General features: G+C 36.3%; 1 long non-coding RNA gene across 1 annotated transcript; it reads right to left on the reverse strand.

The window, feature by feature from the left end:
* Positions 1 to 2,876: 2,876 nt before the first annotated feature.
* Positions 2,877 to 6,790, reverse strand: LOC147497988 (uncharacterized). Its single transcript, XR_015194178.1, has 6 exons — positions 6,557 to 6,790; positions 6,066 to 6,464; positions 5,940 to 5,981; positions 5,601 to 5,862; positions 5,470 to 5,509; positions 2,877 to 3,135 (listed from the first exon to the last, which is right to left on the reverse strand). It is a non-coding gene; the product is annotated as an uncharacterized LOC147497988 (long non-coding RNA).
* Between the last annotated feature and the right edge of the window lie 9,593 nt (positions 6,791 to 16,383).

The raw sequence follows: 16,383 nt of genomic DNA on the forward strand, positions 1-16,383 counted from the left end.
AAGTTGTAGGCTTCCTCTCCATCCAATGATGTAAACTTACCTTGATGCATTGGTATCATCAGCTTGTTCATAGTAGAAAGTCCTCGAAGAAAAAATGAGCGGTGTGCTCTTATCATAACCATGATGTGGACATGAGACTAGCAGATTATTGAATTTCTCCCGGCTTTGATGATATTCTTGATCCACCTTCCCTTTGAAATTGGCGATGGCTTCTGGCGCATGGCATCGTCTTACGGGGTGGGTAGAACTTGTTCATAAACTTTGTTCTCAACTTCTCCCAGTTGTTGATTGAATTGATCGGTACATCAGTTAACCATTCGGATGCTTTACAGCCGGTGAGAGTGGAAAAAGAATTAACTTGATACTCTCATCCCCGATATTCGGTTCTTGAAAGTTCGAGGATGATAGAAATTTGTTCATGTGAACATAAGGTGAACATTATGCGAACCATTGAACTTTGGAAGCATAGAGATTACCGATGCTCTAAGTTCAAACTGATTAGCTTCGTCTCTCGGAAAAACAATCTTCTTTGGGTCTCCAATGATTGGTGAATAGAAATCGTTCAGCTTCTTCCTCTGTTGTGCTTGCATGGGTGGGATAGCTTCAGGATTATTGGTGTCCAAAACACCTCTATCATTGTGTGCGGCCATTGTATCAATCTTGTCTAGTATTCTTGTGAGTCGGTTGTTAAACCTTGTCCATTTGTTGTTGTGTTCTTCTTGGGACGATGATATGGACGACGGGGCATACACTAGAAAATTCTATGCGAAAATAACAAAAAACTATCCTACTATGCAACTATTCTAAATTATACTAGAATGTAAAACTACTTTTCTTCAACTGGGTTGGGCTTTGCAGCTAGTATCTCGCCGTTGTCTAAAGTCGTCTCTCTTCTAGGGTTATGGTGAATCACTTGGATTGCTTAAGTACCCACGCCCTGCAGGGCGATAGTCCGTTTGTCAAGATTCGGACAAGAAACACTAGAGTTTGATTTTTCGCTGTGGTGGCTTACAACTTCAATTGTTGAAAAGGTCCTAAATGCAATTATACTAGAAAGCAATAAAACTAAACTATGATGCAACTATACTAAGAAAGCAATAAAAGAATGAAGATTCGACTAACACGGATGGTAGATCTTGTCTTCGAGATGTCCTTCAAGCTTCTTTCTTTCTTAAAAGGATGGATGATGCTGCTAAAATTACCTCAAGATCCAAAATTCTAATCTTGAAAGAAAACGTTAAATATAGACAACTTAAAACGGTAGCGGCGCCATTGACACTACCTCTTTTTGTGTGTGTAGATGAGATGATGGGTGATGTAGATAGATGATGATCGTTGAACAATAAGTAAAGGATGAGAAGGGTATCGTTCCACTTTTAAGTGTATGTTATGTGAAGGACAGGACTGGAAAGGGGGTTTGAGGGATTAAAAACTAATATTGTAGAGATTGTAGATTCTAATGCTAAACTAAGCTAAACTAACTAAACTGTTGAGAATTTATAAGAGAGGGAATTCAAGAGATTAGAATCCACCAATACTTTTGATCTATGACCTTCTGCTTCATGGTTGTTCTTACAAGTAGACTACAATTAGGCAATCGAGCGAGTGCCGATGTCCTCTTAATGACGAAACATCGTTAACAATTAACTTCTACTTAAGGTTGTTCCTATGTTTATGCTATTAATATCTTCTTTCCTTTTATGTAAGCTCGGGCAGCCATTCAATGTATTACCAAGAGCAACATCAAGGAGTACTTCCTAATAGGCTGCCATTCAATGAATCACCACTTAAGGCAAAACACAAAGAATACTTCCCCTAGGGCACCACTCCCTGAGCTACCCCTTCTAAGGCAACACAAAGAATACTTCCCTAACTCTAAAGAACTATACTACTAGAAGAAAAGTAAAGAACACTAGCATGATATTAATATTGCAAAACATAAACCCTATTCTATACTTCCATCCCCTGGTGTGGGCAATGGAACTAATAACTATAAACATAAAGAACTAACCTGATTGAAGAGCACCATGAACCAGAAGAATCATTAAACCTTAAGCACTGGCTTCATCTTCTCCCTTGAAGGAGAAGATTAGCCTTCCATAAAGAAGGAAGAACAAGAAGAAGAAGAGTTGAAGAACATAAGACTAGAAAGACTAATTTATTAAGACTCAGCTAGTTAAAACCGATCTTTTATTATTAATCTCTCTCTGCCTCAAGTTCTAGAGACAAGAATATAAGTGAATTGGCCCCATTACATGAGGCACTTAGGTCCTCTATTTATAGGGGTTACAATGAGCTCTAGAAGCATTCCAAACCGTCATTTGTTTCCTAATACAAATAGACTTCTTCGAGTCCGACCGTCTTCAAAACCGAGAAGGAATTGGTTTCGATTGTCGATTCATGCGTCGGGCGCATTATTCATGCATCCGGACTTAATTAATGCGTCTCGACGGGATTTTCGATTTATCGTCCCGAGGCGACTCAATCGTCTAGGCGCTCGATACATCGTCCCGGACGCGATAAGCCCGATTTTTCTCTTACGCTCTATCCTTCTATCCTCTTTTGCGGGCTTTGGTCCAAACAACGAATCCTTTGGCCTTGGGCTTCCAAATAGACTTTAAAATAGGTCCAAGTCGCATCTTTAACAGCTCCAATTCCTTGGCCTTCTCCATGATTGTCCACGGGCCTCCCATGTGATCCTTAATGCTCCGAATTGCTTCCTTTACCCCATTTTCTCTAATATTCTACAAAACTCTCTTTTTCACCTGTAGAATCTTAAAACACAACTTATAAACACTATTAGTCCACTAAGATGGCTAAACAAGAGGCATAATCGAGAGTTAAATAGCACTTTTTGAGCACTTATCAGTATCATTTTAGTCTATTACACATACAGAGTCAATTACAAAATCCCCAAACGTAATGTAAAGCAACAAGCAAAGTAGCGACATTGCAATGTTGATTAATCCAACAGGATCAACACTATTCTCTATAAGATGAGCCACAATGCTCAAGTGTCCTCCAACACATAGAAACCAAAGAAATTTACACATCGGACTACATAGTATAGTGAATTAAACAAATCAGGACATTCAACTATCTGCCAAAGCCTCTTCTTCCACGTACCACCCAATGCTGAAGTCAAAGTTAATGCACGTCAGCTCACCACCATTTCATTTTGCGTAAAAGATTAGATGTTTAAGAAAACATATAGCCAAGTAGCAGTCAAATATTTGTAGAATACGGTATATGTGTAATATGGCTAGTAATCTCAATATTTCCGCAAATGAATGGCACATCTGGACCTCGACTGTCATCTTTATAAAAGAAAGTATTGGGTAAGGCGTAAGAGATCCATGATTGACTTATCATATTGAATTCATTAGAGAAACCATAACAGTAAAAACATTTGACCTTGATTTACTTGAAGATGATTCATATGTAAATATTGGTCTACCACCCATTTAGTTAAATATGATTCTCCCCTACTCGTTTCCTAAGACAACCGCAGATAAAACAACTGCAGATAAACCAAGTAGTGCTTCATCTGCCTGAGCTTACTAATGTCATTTGGCTCTGAAATTCAGGCCCACAAGAGATGGACCAACTAAGCATTGAATCAATCAGATATTGCCCACAGAGCAAGCTACAACGAAGCTCAAACTGGACCAAGCCATCCCACCATGCCTTGTGAGATTAAGCATAACACTACACAATTTACAATTGGACAACATGAAAATCAAGTCGACGCTAGGCAAAAAAAACAACTTACGGGCTATCACAAAATCCTACTTGGTTAAATTTAAAGACACAGACAAAGGTGCACAGCTGTACTATGTAGCCTGAGCATTACAAGATTCACTATTTCAATACCCTACCTTGTGTGTTGACAGTTCAATGATACTCCCAAATGCATCCCATGAGAACTCTAGTCAAGTTCCAATAGTAAAACAAACTACACCAGTAGGTTCCTATACTAGGGACTTGAAGAGAAAGATAGCGACATTGAATTTTACAAATGCAACTAAGCAAAAGCTGCATTATTAACTAAATAACCATAATTAGTCAAATGCAGAGTACAAAATCTTAACTAAAACATCAGCAAATACATTATTAAAGGAGCCCAATTCAACAACAGTTAAATAGCAATGACCAGATCAGGCAGGCGATTAAGAGGCATTTTAAAACTTTATATAACCTTCAGTATGAACTACTACAATAAACCAGAATGTACTCAGGACTTGCCACCACAAGGCATGCACAATTACTACAGAGGCACACTAAGAATGTGATTATTAATCATAGAAGCACCATAGCTACTGAAAGCCCTTCTGTAGGCTTAAAGTTTTCACAGACTTTTAAGTCCCTTCTATGATCAAAACACCCTTCAAAGAAATACTATGAACATCACATCCAACCATGGAAAATAACAATCCATCAAAATAATCAGAAATGCCCACCCCTTCTTTTGTTTCCCCTTTTTTCTATTCAATTTGGTTTATGATCCACGAATACCCACAGATCCGAATACAAAATAGAATTATGTCGAGGTTCCTACCACTCCGAATAGGAGAGCAAAATATGCCTGTGTTCATTTTGAAGGATCCCAATCTCTTTGTCTTTAATTGTAAGCTATTTGACTATTTACTTGTTGTCGACATTTACATTCTAATGAGACTTAAAGGCGGACCTCGGTCAAAATATACTGATTTAAGACATACTTCTTCGTGCTAAAATCGGCTCTTGCCCCCTAAGATCAAGGAATGGAGGTGGGTATTACCTCACTATCCACACCTCAAACATCAGCACAGGCATTTTAAGGGAGATTTTCTCATAGATCATCCCATGGAAAGATTTTACAAATTCTTTAGGAAACTTTTGACCAATCAAAGCCGGCCTATACATCCGTTGGACTATAAGTAACTCAGTCAAGCAACCCTCATACGCAAAAAATGCACAGAGGTTATAACCTCTTTGTTAGTAGAAGAGGCTTAAGTCTAACACTACACTCACTCAAGAAGAACTAAAAAAACAATAGCCAACTTATTAATATAAAAAAATCACAAGATGTCAAAAAAGGATATAAAACTAGACCAAGTCAATTACCTTTAGGGCAGGGATCGGGTCGGGTTCGGGTCGGATATGGCTATATCCGAATCCGAATAGTTTCACAATATCCAAATCCGAACCCGAACCTGATTATATCCGAAATTTAATATCCGAACCCGACCTGAACCCGATCGGATAATACTAAAAAAAAAAAAAGCCCAAAAAAATATATCTGAACCCGAATCCGAATCCGACAGACCCGAATCTGAACTATTCGAGTTCGGGTCGGGTCAAACCCGACCCGATTCCCTGCCCTAATTATCTTGGTGACTGAAATGAGCCCAGATCTTCAAATTCTCAAAATTTTGGAATTTTTAAGGTTTAAGTAGTTTGAGAAGAAAAAAGTGATTAAATACCAACCTGAAAATAACTTGCGCAGCAGGATGTGCATCCTAGATTCCTGGACAAAGATGATTACAAAGGAATTTTCACCACGAAAAATTAGCTCTAAATTATTGACTAAATCTTGATATCATTAGTAGCTAAATTACCTTCTTTTATTACATGGTTAGTAGGCCATGTAATGGAATAGCCTAGAGCATCTTCAAATGTCTTCATACCATTGCTTGGTCTCCATAACTTCGCCTTAGGATCGTTGACAAATTTTACCTCAATCTTAGAAGCACCAGACCCAAGTTTTTTTCCCAGCACTACGATGTCGGGATGATCTGATAACCAAACCCCTTCAGCCACAACGTCTCCTCTATCCATTCAGAACAACTTGCACTTGACACCCATGTGTGGGTTGTTTGGCTTTAAAAACATAATCATACTACGCAGTCATTAAAAACTGTTAAAAACAAATTCAAAAGTAATAAAGATGGCTTTACCTTTCGTGCATTTGTAGTTGTACTGAACATTGGGTTGTAGCCCTGTTTAAGACAATGCAAGAAAATATAAGGAAATGCTCAAACAGATGCACATATGTAATGCTTTGTAAGCCCTTAACCACTAACCTGAGTTATCATCAACTGATTCACTAAATTCTGCATAAGGATAATTTTCTCTTACATCTCATTCTTTTCAAGGATATATTGTTGCATTTGTTCTCTTATTGCTCCATGCATCTCTTCCCTTATCGCTTCTTGCATTTCTTGCCTAATATCGTCTTGCATCTCTTCCCTTACAGACTCAATGCTTGAAACCTTTCTTGATAGTTCTTCTACTTGTCGCTCTAGCTGCACAACTTTCTCCTTGCTTTCTGATAGGATACTTATTTGTGATGGAGTAACACCAAATCCAACTCCTCTAACATGACCCGGACGCTCAGGCCCAAAGAGTTGTGAAATTGCATCATCTTGGAGGGAGGAGGAAGAAGATTCTGCTGCCGTGTCCTTGATATCTTGTATTGTTTTCTAAAAATTTGGGTAAGACCAATCAACAGTAAAAGAGCAAAAATAGGGAGTCACCCCTCTTAAGGAATGTATTCATAAAATCTTTATCTTACCATTTTCTCAGCTACTTCTGCATTCACAGGTTCTCCATTCTTTTTCGTATGTCCCTTTACCCAGACATTTGATCTAGTTATGGAGGAGGGATCCAAACTCTCCTTTTTCTAACATAAGAGAAACTTAAACAATTTAAAATTTTGGTTTTATGTACTGTATAAGCATGGAATTCAAGTATTCAACATCGACATGAATTTCCATTTTAGCCTCTAGACGTGCATATCCTAGTCAACTGCTTGTATGAGGAAGTGTGTGTTTCAACCGGATTTGTCTGAATATCTTCCTCTTTTCCTGCAACATACATCAATAATATTAGTCGATATTTCATCTTCCACGTATAATCTACCAAAAACAATGAACGTGACACACTTGGTATTCGCGTTATGAATGTTTCCTAACAAATATCTTCCACATTCGACGGTTCATATCTTTAGGGCATGCAGCAATCCTATCATGCTTATTATCATGAGCATCAATTAGGGCATTTAGTCTTGACTTTGATGTTCTCCATAAGCATCCAGACTTCTTTAAAACGTAATTCCTTGCTTCTTCTTTAAGAACAAACTTTTGCTACAATTTCAAATAAAAAACAACATTTATTATTAGTACTAAAATAATAAACATTTTGAATATGAGAATTTTATCGCAATAGAGTACCTTGGTCATTGTCCACAAATTGTTTTTTAGTTCTTTTGAAACCTTCCTCCAATCATCAATGTTTATGTCAACTATCTCTCTTACAGTCGCTCCCAAGAAAGAGACCAGTTTATTGGACTCATTTTCAATTGGTTGACCCCTCTTGTTGAAAGGAACCTTCATCCTTTTGGATTTTTCTGTAGCAACAATATCACATGTAGCACGACCTCTTTTTTTAGATGGTTCACAGAGGTACTTGTGTTTCTTGGTTCGACAATTTATGAAAGTGTTAGATCCTCTATCCATTGAGTCAATGCTTCACTCTGTAACCACGAAATATATATATATATATATATATATATATATATATATATATATATATATATATATATATATATATATATATATATATATAGTAAGAAACACACTTGTACCTGAAAGAAGTTGATTAGCATGTGAATTTGAAATACGTATACCACTGTTGGCATTTCTGTGCAGAGCAGCATGTATAGCCGCGTTCTCCTGCTTACGTCTCTTTTTTCCCTTTCTTTCACCTTGTTTCGAACTCTATAATAAATAAACATGTCAATGTGTTGCTTGGCAACTAGTAAATAACATTATAAAGAGATAATGCATGTATGATCTGGAACTAGTTATAAAGAGAATCTCATAGTCCTAGAACTGCTGCTTTAGTTTAGGGAACTTAATACAAGACTAACATTCAAAATAAAAATATCAAACAACTTACCTCTGCATATCCATGGTCCGGCATTGTAATCTGCAAAAAGAAGCATTAAATTCACTTAGAACAAATTGTAGAAATGTGACAAAAAAGATAAAAGTAAAGAACAAAATATTGAATCCAACTACAAAAACAAAACATCGAGTCAAGTCCTTACCATGGTAATAATTAAGAAAAAAAAAATTAATGCTCCTTAACAAAGATGAAGAACAGTTTGCATTAGTTAGTCAATAATGAGGATTGATAACATTGAAGTAAGAGACCAAGAAAACAACATATATTTAGTTCCAATAGTTTCTATAGCCATATGCCCTCACAATCACTCCTCACATAAACCTCATCATCTTCGTCAATAATATTCCTATCTATCCTTGATACATCAAGTGTCTTGGAGGAGTTATCAGCACTCTCATTGTACATCTCCAACTCATAGAAACCTCTTGGTGGGGCCTTCAAAAGAACATACCAACAAGAAGAATCACTACCCCTAGAATAAAAGACTTGTTTCGCTTGTGACGCTAGAATAAATGGTTCCTTTTGCTTGTGTTGTCCTTGATGAAGATTAACCAAAGTCAGTCCATCTTCAACTTTGACTCCATTTCTTACATTAGCCCAATAACAATTGAAGACAGGAATCCTAAAAGTATAGTAATCAAGTAAAATGATGTCTTTTATGAATCCATAGTAATCTATCGCCTCAACAATTTGTTTCCTATCCTTTGAACTGGATCTATAAATGGTCTTAGCTTGAAGGCAAACACCACTGTTCTGTGTACACTTCTCCTAATCTTTCCTTTGGAATCGCAGTCCATTGATGATATAACCTTTATACGACATAGCATGCTTTCTAGGGCCATGTGCAAGCCATTTTAGTAGTTTAGAAACACCAGGATCCATCATATTAATCTGTGCACACAAACTAAAAGGATCAAGATTCCATGCATAAATATAAACGGCGTATGTATGTTCAACAAAAAAAAATTACTTAGGACCTTTTCCTTCAACCATCCGCCAAAACTTTCCACGTGTCTTGTCAACAGTAATCTCTTATTTCTGGAGAGGCGCAGCTCTAAAAGCTTGAGTTCATCTAAGTGTATTCTAAATTATAGTAATATATATGTTAGACATGTATTAGTCCATACTATAACAAAATTAGCTATTTTATATTTATAATACTTAATTACCCTATGTATGGTTCTACCACAGCCGTATTAAACAACACATAGCGATGGACACTTTCTAGGATGTCATCAGGTAATGTAATTGGTTGTCCCGCTTTGTATGGACGTCCTTCAAGGATTGTATCGCTTTCATAATCCTGATTTCTTAATTGTCGTTCACCAATATCTCTCACTTGATTAATATGATCACCACAATACCTCGAGCACTCTTCAACAAGATAGTGTTTAGCAATACAACCTTCAGGTCGTGCATGATTCTTAACACATCCCTTGAGTGACGACATGTATCTAGAATAGAATATTGACTATCAAAACAATATTTCAGCTATCAAAAAAAGTATTTTTATACATAAAGAGAACAAGATAACTACCTCTCAAATTGGAACATCCAACGAAAGTGAACTGGTCTGCATAGTTGTGCTTCACGTGCCAAGTGAATTGTCAAGTGCACCATGATAGTGAAAAAGGACTATAACACCCCGTGTTTTATTATTTTATTTTCCTAATAATAATAATAATAATAATAGGTTAAACTGAATATAGATAACTATCAGATACGGATAAAAACACGTAGGTAAATGGATAAGTGTTGTCCTTGTTTTTCGGGGAGTTTTCTCATGTAGAGTTTTTGGGAAAAAAACACAGCGAGGGTTTTTAGAAAAAAAATGGGAGTTTTACTGAAAGAAGAAAATGAATGTTTTTTTGGTAGCTGGTTGATAATCGGAGAGCGCTACAGGTGAGTAGCTATTTTTGCTATTTCACCGAATTTATAGTTTTCCGTGTACCGGTGTTTTCTGTTAAAAGTTTCTGCTCCTATTTTCGGTTCATTATACTATTATTATCATTCGTCCTATCATCGTTAAAATTGGTTAAACTGTCGAACTATAATACTGTAGGGGTGTCTATTTTTATTTGAACTGTTGAAGCTCAAGAGAGCATTAATGGCGGCTCCTCTATCCGTATGAGTTACTGTGATACTGTGGTGGTATGGGAATAGTGTGGGTCGATGTTAGTGGAAGTTTGGTCGGTGCTGTCGGCACTAATGGCGTCAGCCCACAGAAATCGTTTTGTATAATTTAACTCTTTGTTTTGGTTTGTAAACTCCTATTGTTGAAGTGTTGTGGTATATTGGGTTGTGTAGTGCGTGATGTCGGGGCAGTGAAGCTTTGAGGGAGGCGTTAATGGCGTTACTGCCATTACTGTGATACTGTGACTTGCGTTATTATGCGTTTTTACAATCGTTTGAACTGTTTTTGTTTGCTTTGGTGGGTTGTTGAGGTATGTTTGTATGTTGGGATGTAAATGGGGTCGAGTGAAGCTTGAAACAAGCTTTAATGGTGGCCGAATTTTGTCTCAGATCTAGTTTTGGTCGAGATGTTAAATTTAAGAATTTGAGTTTTTGTGTTTGACAAAGTGGTAGGGGTTGTTGCAAGGAGTGAAACCGATATGAGGGAAAAGGGATTAGTGGTGGCTGGTGGCCGGTTGGTTTTGGTGGTGGAGAAGAGAATTTGGAGAAGATGAACAGTAATTCGATTTGGGCTTTGGGCCTAATTGGTTGGGCCAAACCCCTTATTGTTAGCTGGGCCGAAATGTTTAAGTTCTTTGGGCCAATTTCTATTTCTTGTTGGGCCCGATTTTAAGTTATTTGTGGACCAGTTTAATTTAAAGTTTTTGGGCCGGTTTCAGTTCAATTTTTGGGGCGAACCACTTAATTGTTTTGGGCCAGTTTATAATATTGCTTGGGGCCAGTCCATAGGACTTAATATAGATCCCAATTGGGTCAAGTGGAATAAATAAGTTGGTTTTAGACTTTCGGGTTCTAAGGTTTGGGCTTCGCAAGTTGGGTCCGAACCATTACCTTCGTCATGAGCCCTTGAGCCATGCACCTTTGACTTTGACCATGATGAGTTGACTTTGACCATAGTTGACTTTAACCAGAGTTGACTTTTGACTAGGGTTGACTTTGACCAGTTAACCCAATTTGACATTTTAACTCGGATTATGATTTGGGCTATTCGAATAGGTCTAGGGCTATTAGCATGCTTGGCTTTAGGTTAAGACCTGTATATATATACGTGTGTAAGTGTATTAACTATTATGTGATATTTCAATCTCTTATGATATACGGCGTTATGACACTTATACATCCATGAAATTAATAACGCGTAAACCAAAAATACATGAATCAAGATACTCTTTCGTTATCTAAAATAATATATGAAATAAAGTTCAATAATGCGTAAATAAGTTTACCGCACCCTTTTTGAACTCTCCACGTCTCAAGTTTTGGAATTGAGTTTTATGACTGTTGATGTCATATGATAGGTGGGCATTTATTGAATGTGCCATGAATGACCAGATTGTTTGGACTGCCCTAGAGAGGAACTAAGGTATTCGCCTTGCGGGTTAGTTGTATTCTTTGATTACGCGAGTGTTTGGGGTTGACTTTTGAATACCTAAGATAATATCTACATATGTTATATAGAAGTTATAACTTTCTTTTGCAGGAGGGTAGGACTTAATAACATTTTGTGCAGGGACGCGGTCCTACCCTTATACAGCAGTGGATATCGGTAAGTTTTAAATTCAAGTATTTAGAGATTAAAACGAGTTATTAAAATGAGTTAAGATAATGGAAGTTTTGCTTGGGAAGAACTATGCCGGTTGAGATGACGGAACTACCTGTCTTCCAAGCTGAGAATGATTAGGTTATGATAGAGTTAAAGTGTTAGTTGGATAAGAAAAGTTTTGAAATGGTTTTATGTGGTTAATCTACTCATACCAGCAAATTCAATTTTATTGACCCATGTTTGCTTTGTTTTGGCAACGTGGGTGTGTTCTTGGGAACACAGGTGGAAGGCAGTGGAACCGCGGCGTGTGATTTGGATTCTTGCCTGGAGCAGTCCGGGAGGTTATTTTATTAGGTCTGATCTTTTGGAAGTATGTAATAATGTAGTTTTCTTTTCATATGACATGAAAATACGATGTTGAAGACCTGTTATTCTTAGAGTGGTTTGATGTTTTATTGGGACGGAAGATAGACTTGTTATAAAGTAATAAAGAGAATTTTGGAGATTATTTTGTTGTTAATATTCTTTATGATGTGGGTTTTAGGTTTTCACATGTGTTGTATCCACCCCGTCATAGCCTGGGTTTTTAGACAATTGAACCAAGTGATGTTTGAGATATTTATATTTCAAATATTCATTTTTTTAATTGTTTAGAAAATCGGGCTGTGTCAAGGACGGAGGAAAGTACCTTTCCAGCATGCACACAGTTTTTGCAATTTCATTCTCAAGAGATTCCATTGTTTCTCTGTTGATGACTCTTTGGCAAAATTGGTTAAAGAATGTACACAGCCGAAAAATGGCATTCCTTGGACCCTTTGGGAGAAGACCACGCAATGCAACAGATAGGAATTGTTGCATCAACATATGGTGATCATGGGATTTAAGGGCAATCATCCTGCACTATTTCATTCTGACACAAGCTCCTATATTTGATCCATAACCATCCAGTAACTTTAGCTTCTTCAGCCTTTTGCAAACAGTTTGTTTCTCCTTCTTTGAAAGTGTGTGAGGTGTTGCAGGAAGATAAGTTCTATTGGCTGATTCTCTAGGGTGCAGTTCACTTCTAATTCCAAGTTCTTTCAAATCTTGACAAGAAAAAAGACCATCTTTAGATTTTTTCTTGTCATTTAACAATGTCATGATAACGTTTTCACACACGTTCTTTTCGATGTGCATAACGTTCAAATTCTGACGAACAAGTAGATGCTGAAAAAATAATAAGAAAGGCCAATGATTACGTCTTATTAAAAGTATAACTAACCAATAAATAAAAAAGGCCAGGGGTTATGTCTTACCTCCCAATACGGCAAGGTGAAAAATATAGATTTTTTCTTCCACATTTCCACATATTGCCCTCTCTTTCTTTTGATGCCTTTCTTTAGTTTCCCAAACTCATTTCTAATGTGCCTCACCTCATTTAAGATACTATTTCCAGACAAAACTGTGGGCTTTTCTCCATGTTCACACTTCCCATCAAACCAACTAGTTTCTGACCGAAAGGGATGATCGCTTGCAAGAAATCTCCGAGTACCCATGTAGGCAAATTTCATGCTATGTTTTAGCCATTTTGAACATGTGTGGATACCACAGTACGGACATGCTATCTTTCCACTTACGGTACACCTAGCGAGGTTCCCAAATGCTGGAAAATCACTTATGGTCCACATCAAGATCGCCTTTAAGTTGAACGTGGTTTTGGTGAATGCATCATAGACTTGTACACCTTTCCTCCACAACTCCAACAAATCATCTATTAAAGGCTTTAAATATACGCCAATATTATTCCATGGTTGCTCAGGTCCTAGAATTAACATGGTGAGCATAATATACTCTAGCTTCATACACAACCATGGTGGCAAGTTGTATATCGCTAGCATCACTGGCCAACAACTATATTTGGAGTTAAGTTTGCGAAAATGATTAACTCCATCAGTCGAAAGAGCAAGCCTAAGATTTCGAGGATCTACAGAAAAGGAAGGCCAATTCCTGTTTATCGTATCCCATGCCAAAGAATCAACTAGATGTCGCATGTTCCCATATTCACTTTTGTTATTTGCATGCCACAACAGATTTTTAGCCTTTTCTGGGGTTTCAAACATTCTCTTAAACCTTGGTATAAAAAAGGATATAAAGAAGGGTCAGCATATTCCAATAATTCCTCAAAGACTTCGTCATTATCTCCCTCTTCATCTTGGTCCAAAGTATCTAAATCTTGAATAAAAAGTTCCTTATGTACTCTATATGCTTCTCCCATAGCAACATCAGGAGTAACAATCTTTGCTTGCTCCCCATGCCAAACGAATGTATCATAAGTCGTATCCATCCCATTTATGATCAAATGATCCTTAACATCTCCACAAGAATGAGTTCTCAAATTCTTGCAACATTTGCATGGGCATCTTATTCGTATACAGACTTCCACATTTTTCTTTTTCCTTGAAGAAATATCTAACCTAGCCAAAGCATTTTTCTTAGCTAAAGCAATAAACTCATCCACCCCAACCCGATATTCTTTCGTAAGCCTGTTATGCTGCATCCACGCTTTATCCATGACAAGTTAATCGAGATTTAAGCAACCTACTTGCATGTAGTGGAAAGCCATAAAACCAGCAGAGACTAGTACCATACCAAAAACGAACCAATTCAATATATCAAACATCAAATCAGACGACAGAAATTTAATCAAAACAACAAAACCACCAAAATTTAATCAGACGACAGAAAATTTAATCAAAATAGCCAAAAAAATAAGGTATAAGTGAAATACTTACAAATTTGAGAGTGTTCAGCTTCGAAACAACAAATCGAATTTCAGAGGTTTGAGATTTGAGCGTGTTCAATTTCGTTAAATTGAGATCTTCAATTTCTAGGGTTCCAATTTTAGAGTGTTTTCCCTTTTCGTGAGAGAGAGGTTTGAGATTTGAGATTTGAGAGTGTTCCTCATTTTTTAGAGTTTTGAGATTTGAGAAATTTTGAGAGAGTTTTTGGTGGCTATTTCTCACCTTTTTGGGTGAAATACGTATTTAGTTATTTCGGACGATATATATCACAAATTTCGTATTTGCCAAAAGAAAAATCTGGGCACCAGTTTGTACTTAGGCGCTTTTTTTATTTCTTCCCTTTTCAACTACGTAACATTTCTCAAAATATGTGACAAACAATACCTACTTGTTAGTTGTAACTTTTTAAGTGGAAATGTTGCAAAACCTAAAAAAAATTTGTAATATTTCATGAAAAAAATATTACAACCCCAACAAAATTTTGTAACATTTTATAGATACACGTTGCAAGTCAACTAAAATTTGTAGCATTAAGTAATAAAATGATACAAAACAATATGATATTTTATAAATGATAATATTTTGTAAAAAAGAGTTACAAATGTCTGTCGTACGTAATGTTCACCTGAAAATGTTGCAAAAATCATGTCACAAAAGCTCATATTTGTTGTAGTGTAACACAATAAAATAATACTTCAAGCAAAACCAAGGTTGATTTTTTTATGGTATTTTTTTTTTATCGTTTCTTACCTTTTTTTTTTGGACGTATTATACGTTTTAAACTTGTTTTTTTGCCCGACGTCTTTTTATGTTTTTTTTTTCCGTTTTTTTGCCGAGACGTTCCATTTAAAACACGAACTAAGTATTTTTCAAGTACACCGCTTTAAACCGTACCGTTTGGTACCGCTTTAAACCGTACCCGTACTTGGTGACAGTGGATATGAATACCAAAAATATCGCATTTTGAGCTATCCGATATATTAGCTCGGTACGATATTTTGTACTACGGCGTACATATAACCGGGCCTCTGGGCCCACACTCAAGCGAACGTGTCAACGTGGGGACCGACTATAATCAAAGTTTTAAAGGTATATAAAGTTTTAGGATAGAACTAAAATGCATGGCCCACCACAAAAAAAAACATCCGAAATCGACTGTGATTGGTTGATAAAAATAAAATAACAACTCGAACTCTCTTTCTATCTCCTCTCTCCTGTTTTCTCTCTCTAAACCAGCCAATCACAGTCGACTTCGGATGGTTTTTTTGTGCTGGACCATGTGGTGTAGTCGCCCCCAAAGTTTTAAGGTAATAGACTTAAAATTCTTTGAAAGCGATTGAGAAAACTAATACCCATTGTCACCAAGTACGGTACGGGTTTAAAACGGTGTATTTGAAAAAAACTTAGTTCGTATTTTAAACGGAACGCCCGAAAAAAAAAATGTAAAAAAAAACGTAAAAAACGAATGTAAAAAAACGGGTTTAAAACGTATAATACGTAAAAGAAACGGTAAAAACCGATGATAAAGAATATAATAGATAAAGAATTTAATATTTTTATAAGAGTGGAAAAAAGAATTGACACATAAAATAAAAATAAAAATAATACAAATGAAAGAAAATTCAAATACATGAAAGTATCAAATTATCATTACTCATCCAAATACTAGAAGTTTTAGATTCAGTACCAAAACACAACTCTAAATAAGATACTACTAATTACCAACCATAATGTCATAATCAAGTTCTACAAATAAGTTAATAACTTTAAAATTTATAATTAATTATTAATAGTCCAAAACAAAATAAAACTGTTTCAATAAGTCAATCTAACGCCCACTCTTCAAAAAGGTAAACTCCAAAACCTCTTTTTCTTCTTCGTGTTTTTTTTTATATTAAAAAAAAAAAAGTTTTAAGC

The sequence above is a fragment of the Coptis chinensis genome, chromosome 5 (genome assembly GCF_015680905.1).
Source record: "Coptis chinensis isolate HL-2020 chromosome 5, ASM1568090v1, whole genome shotgun sequence".
NCBI classification, from domain to species: Eukaryota; Viridiplantae; Streptophyta; class Magnoliopsida; order Ranunculales; family Ranunculaceae; genus Coptis; species Coptis chinensis.